Source organism: Agelaius tricolor, unplaced genomic scaffold (assembly GCF_023055355.1).
Source record: "Agelaius tricolor isolate 1412-34295 unplaced genomic scaffold, bAgeTri1.0.p SCAF_3, whole genome shotgun sequence".
NCBI lineage: Eukaryota > Metazoa > Chordata > Aves > Passeriformes > Icteridae > Agelaius > Agelaius tricolor.
This window is the reverse complement of record NW_027269263.1, coordinates 67,602,955-67,614,337: the sequence shown is the minus strand read 5'-3', so window position 1 is coordinate 67,614,337 and position 11,383 is coordinate 67,602,955. Positions and strand designations below refer to the sequence as shown.

Below are 11,383 nucleotides of genomic sequence, written 5' to 3'. Positions count from 1 at the left end.
AGGCTCCTGAAGAAGTTTTTCCTCACTAATTTTTCACATTTCCTGAATTATGTTATGCAGGATTTGAAGACCTCAACATTTTCTCAGGTTCTTGGAGTTTTGAGGACAAATCAAACCTCACTGCTCTGCAGTTGTTATGAAGCTGGTATTGCCTCTCTGAATTAGGGGCAGATCAGGAGAGGAAAAGGATTTAACTCTATTAAAGAATATTTTCTGTGCCAGAATTCAATTCTATAGGACCACATAAGGCCCCAGAAGCAGAGTCACAGTGCAAAGGGAATGAGATCTGCTATCATTCCTGTATGACCTTGTCCATGGCTCAGCACCTCCTTCATCATTCACTCTTCTCTTCTCTTCTCTTCTCTTCTCTTCTCTTCTCTTCTCTTCTCTTCTCTTCTCTTCTCTTCTCTTCTCTTCTCTTCTCTTCTCTTCTCTTCTCTTCTCTCCTCTCCTCTCCTCTCCTCTCCTCTCCCTTTCTCTTTTTATGGAAAAAAACCATTTTATTATGGGACATTAGTGAGCTAATCTAAAGAAATTTAGGCAGGCAGATGATTCAGAAATATTTCTCTGTCCTCCAGCAGCAGAAACAATCAGTGGGACCCTTGTCTGCTATGGACAGAGCTGGATATTTTCACTGGTGAGGCACAAGTGGGTTTGAAGAAGGCAAAGCCCTTCTGAAAGAGTAGAAATGCCAGAGTTCAGGTTATGAAGTTCAACCAGGTCATGGAATGACTGTGGACAGGTGTTTTACAGCCCTACAAGTGCCCTGCCTTGTTCCCTCTCTCTCCATCCCTCATGAAGGCTTAGCTGAGGTACAGGTTAATTTTTATGATGGATTCACCTTGTCCATTTGCAAGCCAAGGTGCACTGATGTCTTCAGCCCTGGAGAAGTGATGAGGGGCCACACACACACACTTGAGAGCCTGCAGCACCCAGGCTGGTGCCAGAATCATCTTGGGACCCCATGGGCTGGGTGTGGAGGCAGAACAGATGGTTGTGAGTGCTGTGTTTAGAAACATGGGACAAGGAGGTGCAGCAGGAGTCAACAATTTGAGGTCATGCAGCCAGTGGAGATTCAAGCCCTGTGTCCTGCATGACATCCCCTAAAACTCTTTCCTTCTGACAGCCCCTGGTTGGAGAGCAGCACGAGCAGCACCCAAGCTGGGCTGGACATGGGAATTTGGAAATGATAGCCCAGTGGACAGGTGGAGCAGTCACACAGAGTTATCATCTGTGGGGGAAAAATATCTCTGCCCAAAGGGGTTGGGATGAGTCAGGCTAAGGATGCTGTAATTGAATAAAAATACTTGTGCTTTCCTGCAGTTCAGCTAATCCACATTAGCAGTTCACTCAGATTTCCTTCCCTCTGACAACAAGAGCACAGAATTGAGGGATTTTAGGGGAAAAAAACACACCAGGTACATTTTTAACAAAAGATGATTTAAGTGAAATGTGCTGGCCACCTTTCCCCTCTCCACTCAGACTGACCTTCCCCCCATCTGGCTTTAGAGAAGAATTTATCTGGGAAGTGAATATGCAGCAGGTTGCCCTTCCCTGGGCAGATCCCTGTCTCCAAGCACACAGCAGGCTGAGGTCAGCACAGGGAGCTGAATTTTCATCAAGAACAGATCCTTTTATTGTGGTTTGCAGCTCTGGACACAGAGATCAGGAAGGAGATCAGGTTGCCCGCTCTTACCTTTATCAGGACTTTCTTTCAGCAGGTGACATCATCTTATTGATAAAGGTCAGCTCCTTTCTGAGTCATTGAATATTAGAGATGGCTGGAGGCAGGGGGAGGCAGTGATTTGATGTGACAGGGCAGGAGGGAGCACACCAGCAGTGCAGCAGGACACAGGCTGCAGGAAAGGGCCATGCCATGATCCATTGTGACAAGGGGAGAGCTGTGGATGGATGGTTCAGCAGCCTGGAGTGACCCAGCAAGGGCAGGGGAGAGAGAGGCAAAATCCTCATGGTGTGTGTGCAAATGGGACAAATCTAAAGAGGCAAAAACCCCCATGGTGTGTGTGCAAATGGGACAAATCCAGAGAGGAAAAAACCCCCTTGGTGTGTGTGCAAATGGGACAAATCCAGAAAGGCAAAACCCCCCATGGTGTGAGTGCAAATGGGACAAATACAGAGAGGTAAAAACCCCCATTTTTGCAGTGTGATATACCCCATGATGTTTGTGCAAATGGGACAAATCTAAAGAGGAAAAACCCCCCATGGTGTGTGTGCAAATGGGACAAATCCAGAGAGGCAAAAACCCCCATGGTGTGTGTGCAAATGGGACAAATCTAAAGAGGCAAAAACCCCCATGGTGTGTGTGCAAATGGGACAAATCCAGAGAGGCAAAAACCCCCATGGTGTGTGTGCAAATGGGACAAATCTAAAGAGGAAAAACCCCCATGGTGTGTGTGTGCAAATGGGAGAAATCCAGAGAGGCAAAAACCCCCATGGTGTGTGTGCAAATGGGACAAATCCAGAGAGGCAAAAACCCCCTTGGTGTGTGTGCAAATGGGACAAATCCAGAGAGGCAAAAACCCCCATGGTGTGTGTGCAAATGGGACAAAAACAGAGAGGCAAAACCCCCCAATGTGTGTGTGCAAATGGGACAAACCTAAAGGGGCAAAACCCCCATGGTGTGTGTGCAAATGGGACAAATCTAAAGAGGTAAAACCCCCATGGTGTGTGTGCAAATGGGACAAATCCAGAGAGGCAAAATCCCCCATGGTGTGTGTGCAAATGGGGCAAATTCAGAGAGGCAAAAACCCCCATGGTGTGTGTGCAACTGGGACAAATCCAAAGAGGAAAAAACCCCCATGGTGTGTGTGCAAATGGGACAAAAACAGAGAGGCAAAACCCCACATGGTGTGTGTGCAAATGGGACAAATCTAAAGAGGCAAAACCCCCATGGTGTGTGTGCAAATGGGACAAATCCAGAGAGGCAAAACCCCCCATGGTGTGAGTGCAAATGGGACAAATACAGAGAGGTAAAAACCCCCATTTTTGCAGTGTGATATACCCCATGATGTTTGTGCAAATGGGACAAATCTAAAGAGGAAAAACCCCCATGGTGTGTGTGCAACTGGGACAAATCCAGAGAGGAAAAAACCCCCATGGTGTGTGTGCAAATGGGACAAATCCAAAGAGGCAAAAACCCCCATGATGTGTGTGCAAATGGGACAAATCCAGAGAGGCAAAACCCCCCATGGTGTGTGTGCAAATGGGACAAATCTAAAGAGGAAAAACCCCCATGGTGTGTGTGCAAATGGGACAAAAACAGAGAGGCAAAAACCCCCATGGTGTGTGTGCAAATGGGACAAATCTAAAGAGGAAAAACCCCCATGGTGTGTGTGCAAATGGGACAAAAACAGAGAGGCAAAAACCCCCATGGTGTGAGTGCAAATGGGACAAATACAGAGAGGTAAAAACCCCCATTTTTGCAGTGTGATATACCCCATGATGTTTGTGCAAATGGGACAAATCTAAAGAGGAAAAACCCCCCATGGTGTGTGTGCAAATGGGACAAATCCAGAGAGGCAAAAACCCCCATGGTGTGTGTGCAAATGGGACAAATCCAGAGAGGCAAAAACCCCCATGGTGTGTGTGCAAATGGGACAAATCTAAAGAGGCAAAAACCCCCATGGTGTGTGTGCAAATGGGACAAATCCAGAGAGGCAAAAACCCCCATGGTGTGTGTGCAAATGGGACAAATCTAAAGAGGCAAAAACCCCCATGGTGTGTGTGCAAATGGGACAAATACAGAGAGGTAAAAACCCCCATTTTTGCAGTGTGATATACCCCATGATGTTTGTGCAAATGGGACAAATCTAAAGAGGAAAAACCCCCATGGTGTGTGTGCAACTGGGACAAATCCAGAGAGGAAAAAACCCCCATGGTGTGTGTGCAACTGGGACAAATCTAAAGAGGCAAAAACCCCCATGGTGTGTGTGCAAATGGGACAAATCCAAAGAGGCAAAAACCCCCATGATGTGTGTGCAAATGGGACAAATCCAGAGAGGAAAAAACCCCCATGGTGTGTGTGCAAATGGGACAAATCTAAAGAGGAAAAACCCCCATGGTGTGTGTGCAAATGGGACAAAAACAGAGAGGCAAAAACCCCCATGGTGTGTGTGCAAATGGGACAAATCCAGAGAGGCAAAAACCCCCATGGTGTGAGTGCAAATGGGACAAATCTAAAGAGGCAAAAACCCCCACGGTGTGTGTGCAAATGAGACAAATCCAGCGTCACCTTCCTTAGCTGAGGATGGGAGCATATTTATTCTGTGAGATCTTCTGACATCATGAACCTGGTCCTTTCCTTAAAGTTCATCTCATTCCACCCCCTGCCATGGGCAGGGACACCTTCCACCATCCCAGGGAGCTCCAAACCCTGTCCAGCCTGGCCTTGGACACTTCCAGGGATCCAGGGGCAGCCACAGCTCCTCTGGGCACCTGTGCCAGGGCCTCACCTCCCTAACAGGGGAGCATTTCTTCCTGGCATCTCATCTAAACCTACTTTATTTCAACATAAAGCCATTAATTCTTTGTTTTAAGATCCAGAGCACAGCAGTCCAGGCTGGACCCAGGATGTGGATGCAGCAGAGCAGGGGAGAAGCAGCAGCAAGCAGGGACTCTGCTCAGTGGAAAAGAGCCTGTGATATCCATCACTTGCCATGTGCTGCTTGACTAACCTGAACATTTAAAGACATCAGGTTTGCTCCCAGGAGATTTCTCCTTCCTCCAAAGGGCTGTTTCTCATGCATTCAGCATCCAAGCATCTTGAGGAAAGGGCTCTCTGCTCCTGCAGGCTCAGGAAGGCAGGGACAGCTGGCAGCTGTTTCCTTCCAGCCCTCTTCCTTTCCCATCCTGTGAAATTTCACACCAGCTGTGGTCACCTGTTTGATTTCTCTTTGAGTGCCTGCCTTCCTCCACAAATTAATTTTGATTATTGTCTTTCCCAGCAGGGAGGGAACTCTTAGTGGTGTGAGCCTGCAGCATTCACTCTCTTTATACTTTTCTCTTTTTCCCCTGCACTGAGGCTAATTTTGAGGCTGCCTTGCCCAAAAACAACCCTCAGACCCCGTTCTGAAGTGTCATCTCCATTACATCACAGCTGCCTGCAGACAGGGCTCGTGGCTCCCAATCCACTCAGTTACTTGTGATTAAAACTGATTGCAAACCCCATCCTGGCTGCTCAGCCCGGGAATTGGGAACATCTTCATCATTTCTGACAGCTGATCTCGAGGCCTTTAGATGAGCCTGCCTGGCAGGACAAGATCTTCACAGGCTGCTGGGAGTGGGAGAAGAATATGGATCTGTGAGAAACACGTGGTGATTTAGGGGAAAAAAAAAATATAGGTTAGAACCCCCCCAAGCTGAAATTTGGCCAAGGAGGAGGTGAAAATAAAGCTCAGCTCTTTGGACTGCCAGGAACATCCCTAGGAACAGGTGATGGAGGAAACGGTGAAGCGGAGAAAAGCAGACCCCTGTCCAAGCCTTCACTCAGTTTGGGGCATCAGAAACTCATGGAATCAGTGTGAATGTTCCTGGAAAAACAAAGAAACAACTGTTTTGCTTCTTCCCAACAGCAGCAGTAGCACATCACAGTCTCAGGACTCTCCTGCACTTCTGCATCTGCTGCTGCTCCATCCTGTTCCCTTTGTGCAGCTGCAGCCAGGCAGCCCCTGCTGGGTCAGAGCAGGGCTGCAAAATTAAATTTTGCAGAGTGATGGAGCCTTAAATGTGCTCAGAGGGTATGGATCTTGCTCCAGACTGAGCTTCATCACCTTTCTGCTGGCCTGGATTTTGGCTTGATTTTGAAGATTTATATACTTAGAATTAACTATGGACTTTACATTTAGTATATAAGAAATGTATTTTTTAAATTAATTAAGAAAATATTTTAAAACATCATAAGTATTACATATCTTTATATCATAACCCACTTGTTTTTCCCCACCCGGAATTAACTATATTATTTATTATATAATATATAATTATATAACATTTATTTATATAATTATATAATTTATTATATAATAAATGTAATGTTTTAAATTAACATTTATTATATAATTTATTGTATAATTTATTATATATTAAATTTATTATATAATAAATGTAATGTTTTAAATTAATAAACGAAATCTTGTGAAATATCATAAATATTACATATCTTTATACAATAACTCACTTGTTTTCCCCCACCTGCTCTTGTTTGGGATCCAGTGCTTTGTGTTGAACTACAGCCTGATTTCCAGAGTTTGTTCTGAGGTGACAGAAAATCCACCAGATTGCTCAGGACCTTCTCCCAGCACGTTAAATCCTCTCCCTGATTCACCTCAGTCTTTACCTCCTCCAGCCTGATTTGAGCAATGTTTTCTCTCATTTCCTCTGAAACTCCCCTGCAGAATCAGCCAAACATCTCCATAAGGAGGTGCCTCTCCAGTGTCACCCCCAGGAACTGAACGGGGTAAATTTAACACATTTCCCTCTCAGAGTTTGTCCTCCAGACTTCTGAGTCACTTTTGCTGCTCTCTCCTGATGTCTCTCCAAGCACTGGATGCTCCCTTGCAGGCACAGACATCAGAGCAAGGGTGTCCCCCCTTCTGCCATGCCCAGATGAGAAATGATTCTCCTCATCTCACTCACCGCGTCCCGGTTCTGCATCCAGGGGCTGAGTCAGCCCTGCTCAGGGATCTCAGGCTTTGCTCTGAGGTTTTTTTCTCAAATCATTGCATTGGAGTTGCTGCCTTCCAGCACAGATTCTCCCGCTCCTGCCCATGCTCCAAGAGATTTTTTTTAATTAAAACAAACCTTTGCAGGGGTCTGTGCCCTGGGACCATCTAACTCAAGACATGGAGCTGATGTGCCCCTGCCAGCAGCCCAGTCACAAAGATTGTCACCACAGAGACCCAAAAAAGTCTCATTTTCTGCATCAGCAGGGGCTCTCAGGATTTCCCTGGATCCCTGGCAGTGTCCAAGGCCAGGCTGGACAGGGTTTGGAGCAGCCTGGGACAGTGGGAGGTGTCCCTGCCATGGCAGGGGTGGCACTGGGTGGGATTTAAGGTCCCTTCCCACCCAAACCCTCCTGGGATTCTGTGTTGGTTGGAACAGGAGCTGAGCTGAGCCAGCCCAGGCACAAAAGGCGTTCGTCTCATGTTCCCCTAGAGCTCATTACCTATGCCTCATTAGTATTCAGCTAATTTGCATACCCAGGGTGCACCGCGGGCCAGTTGCACAGCTCTGCTCACAATTCCCATTTTTGCCATGGGAACACTTGGGTGGGGACACAGCACAGGCTGTGACACTGCCAGGGGACCCGTCTGGGGACAGCACAGGGTCAAACTGGGGGTGGCACGGGTCACCCTGTCCTATAGAGGAACATCCATGCAGGGCAGGGTCTGGGGAGGGACTCACAGGCATCCTCTGGTTTCTCTTCAGATCGAGTAAATCTTTCGCCTTTTACTAAAGATTTCCGTGGAGAGGAACAGTCATGAGTGACTGAGAATTTTTGGTGGCTCTGCTTTGTCAGAGCTGCTCTTTTGTGGTTCAAAAATAGAGCAGATCTAGTGCCCTTTCCAGTACAAAGTATCTTGGAGAGGGGGTTATGATGGGTTGGGTGGTAACCCAGGCTGTTCAAACTGGGGGAATGAATTATCTGGGTCTTAGGGAAGGATGAAAGTTTGACAAGAAGGTCTCACAGATATGGATGCTTAGCAGAAAGATTTTTAAATGTAGAGTCTGATGAAGGAGTAAAAAAGAAAGCAAGTTTTGATATAGAAGAAAAGAATGGCTGAGCCAGTCTCACTGGCTAACCAAGGAGGCAAAGGGTGTGTGAGTTAGAAGGGGTTTTATGGCTTAGAGCAAAGGATAAACCCACCCCAAACAAGAAGATGTTTTTACCAAGCACAAAGAGAGCACAGGCAAACAAGGCAGCAAATGGTGCAAGTAGAAAAAAGGTCTCAGAATTTTCCACTGCAAGAAAACTGAAAAACAACTTCTAGCTTAAACTGTAATGCACTAACTTGGAGTGATTGGAGAACAGTACCATGAATATGGTAATTACAGTAGTTATGACAGGCTGTAGATAACAGTTCAGGTATAGATGGGTTCTACTGCATGAAGATGCTCAGCAAAGAAAAGTCTATAATGCACTGTAACCAAAACCAAAGGGTCTGCAGGGCTGCCTGCAGCTGGAGCTGACAGCTGTGGGCACAGCTCTGTCACCCACAGCCCTGGGCTGCTGTGACATCAATATAATATAAATTGAATAAAATACAATAAACTGCATTTTGAAGAGCTTCCTGGAGTCCCACATCCCTCATTCAGGCTCTTACACTCCCCCCTGGACCTCTTGCAGTGATTCCAGAGGAGGCTTCAGAGATGCTGGAGCCCCTCTGCTCTGGAGCTGGGGGTGCTCACCTGGAGAGGAGGAGGCTCCAGGGAGAGCTCAGAGCCCCTGCCAGGGCCCCAAGGGGCTGATGTAAAAGGAGGTGTGTGACTTTTTACCCCAGCAGATACTGATAGTATGAGGGGAAATGGTTTTAAACTAAAACTGGGAGATTTAGGTGGGATATTGGGTAGAAATTCTTTATTGTGAGGGTGGGCAGAGAAGCGGGGGCTGCCCCTGGATCCCTGGAGTGTCCAAGGCCAGGCTGGACAGGGTTTGGAGCAGCCTGGGACAGTGGGAGGAGCTCCTGCCATGGCAGGGGTGGCACTGGGTGGGCTTTAAGGTCCCTTCCAACCCAAACCATTCCTTGGCTCTGTTCTTACCTCTGAAGCAGCCCCTGGTGCCAAGGGAAAGAAATAGCTCCTCCTAAAGTGATGTACATCCTATGGATAAGGTTTGCCAAGTTAAGGTTGTGTGTTTACCAAAGTGGCACCTTTATCTTGAATTCAGTATGCCCACTCTTTGGGAACGTTTTCACCACAATTAATGGTGAAAGGAAGGGAAAGAAAAGGAATACTTTGGACCATTCACACCCCTCTCCTTCAAGAAATTAGTTTCCTGCCTTTATTTTTTGCCTGCCTTCATTTCCTACCTTGATTTCCCCAAAATTTTCTGTTTACACAAGTGAAACCCAGGGTGCCCAATTTTCCCTCCCAGAAAACCCCTCCATGTCTGGGTGAAGTGTGGCATCTGTCTGAGAGCACAGGGAAATGTTTTCATGTGTTCACAGCAGCCCAGAGTCAGGTCCTGCTGCATTAATTGTGACACTGAGCATAGCACTGAATTTATTTGGAATAATAAAGGGAAGTCTCCCAGGTGGGAAGCGTCCAGGGCACACTACAGACCCTGAATGAGATGCCTGGCTTGCAAGGTCCTGGCTTGAAGTGTTTGGCTGCCAACAAATCATTGCTGGCATCTTGGCAGTGCTGTGAACACCACAGACATCCCATCTTTTCCTTTGGCTCCTGCCCTGGGAGCCTCTCTTGTCATCCTCTCTTGGTCATTCTCCACAGACACAATTTGGATGCATTTGTGGCTGTGGTTGTGGTCACCTTGCTGTTCTGGAGGCTGTAAAAATCACCTTGGAGACCTGCATGGACATCCCTGGTGAGTAGAAAAGGCTGGAGGGAAAGATGCTTGGGTTTACAGGCTGTTAAAAATGAAAATAAACTGTGTTGCATTGGATCTGTGGGAGGTGGATGATTGTTCTCTGCAAAGGCAGAGTTTGGAGGGAGAAAACATTCCCACATCTGCTGTGGGACCTGCAAACAGTCCCTCTATGGCACAGAGTCAGAGCCACTCATCCCTCACATGAGTGGGACGAGGTGGAACAGAAATCCAGGGGAATTTGCATCACCAGGCTCACATTTTCCCTACAGCTTTTTATGGTTTAGGCTTTCAAACCCAGCCTGGCTACCCAAAGCAGACTCCTGCTTTTAAACAGCACTGAAATTGAGGGGCAGAGATTCCCCGACAGGATGCCTGGGATGCTCAGTGTCAGTGCCCAGCCAGATTTAACATGCAACCTGCAAGCAAGAGGCTGCCAGGGACAAGCAGCAGCTTTGAAGGTCACCTCGCCTTCAAGTAAATAAATAAATAGCAAATAAGAAATCAGGCAGCAATGAATAGACCAGAGACATTCCACTGGCTTGGACTTGATTTTTTTTTATATATTTCTTCCCTGCTCTTTTCACTTTCACATCCTCAAAGGTTGGTGCTAATAGGAGACCCCTCTTATTGCTGATGCCCACTGCAGCACCCTGGCCTGTCTCAGAGGCCCTGGGACCAGCCCAGAGCCCAGGCTGGGAGCACAAGTCCTGTCATCCCTGCAGCTGATGTCAGTCCTTCTGTCAGTCCCAGCCCATGGCAGGTGGGAAGATGCTCTGCAAATACTGGGTTTGCCTCTTAGTAGTAGGGAATTATTCCATCTGGGGATAATGTGCTCTGACTCCATGATTCAGGAATGCTGAACAAATGCTTTATTAAGCTATACCATATTACACTAATACTATGCTAAATTACATACCAAAGAGATGCTGCACTAAAGAATATTTGTGGGATTCACATTCCCTGAACCTGAGAGAAGCAGAGAAAAGAATGATCAAAACAATTCTTACCTCATTTACTGCTCCTGTGCTGGTCACAAGTGGAATGCATTGTGGAAGATTGTTTACCTGAAGGGAATTGATAATTGGATTCTGGTGTGAGTGTTTTGATTCACTGACCAATTGAATCCAGGTGTGTGTGTGTGTCGGGACAGTCACGAGATTCTGTGCAGTGTGTGCAGGGTTGAGTGCTTGGCAGATTCAATTTAGATGTGATGTAAAATATATAATATAAATATAAATATAATATAATATAATATAATATAATATAATATAATCATTAATTAGCCTTCTGATAAGATGGAGTCCTCCTCATCTTTCCTCCCAGACATCAGGCAAAAATATCACCTATAAATACTAAAGAGATGCTATACTAAACAGATACTCAAGAAAAAACCATGACTGCCTCCAACCATCACAACACAGCTTTTACCCAACTGGCCAATCAATCCAAACAACCCTCACCTTCAGCAAACAATCTCCATAACACATTCCACACGTGCCAAACAACAGGCACAGCAGGTAGAGATAAGAATTGTTTTGTCTTCTTCTCTGAGCCTCTCACTGCCTTCCTCAGGAGAAATCCTGGGAGAGAGAATTATAAGTACCACAGTCTTTGCCTTTTACACCACAATCCTCCTTGCTGAAGGGACGTGGTGGTGCCAGGTGTTTGTTTTCCTGCTCCTCCCTGCCGTGCCTAATGAGATCCTGGCTCTGCAAGCTCGGAGTTGACTTTTTCCAGCAGTTCCTACAGGATGGCCACATGGCCACTGACGAGACAGTCTGAAATCACACAAGGAGCTGTGCCAGAGCTGTTTCTGAT

The 11,383-nt window shown here is 46.6% G+C and overlaps 1 non-coding gene across 1 annotated transcript; it reads left to right on the top strand.

Annotated features, from left to right (window-relative positions):
- Nucleotides 1–7,426: 7,426 nt before the first annotated feature.
- Nucleotides 7,427–7,541, top strand: LOC139588731 (U5 spliceosomal RNA). The gene has a single exon (XR_011678790.1). It is a non-coding gene; the product is annotated as a U5 spliceosomal RNA (small nuclear RNA).
- The last annotated feature ends 3,842 nt before the right edge of the window (nt 7,542–11,383 follow it).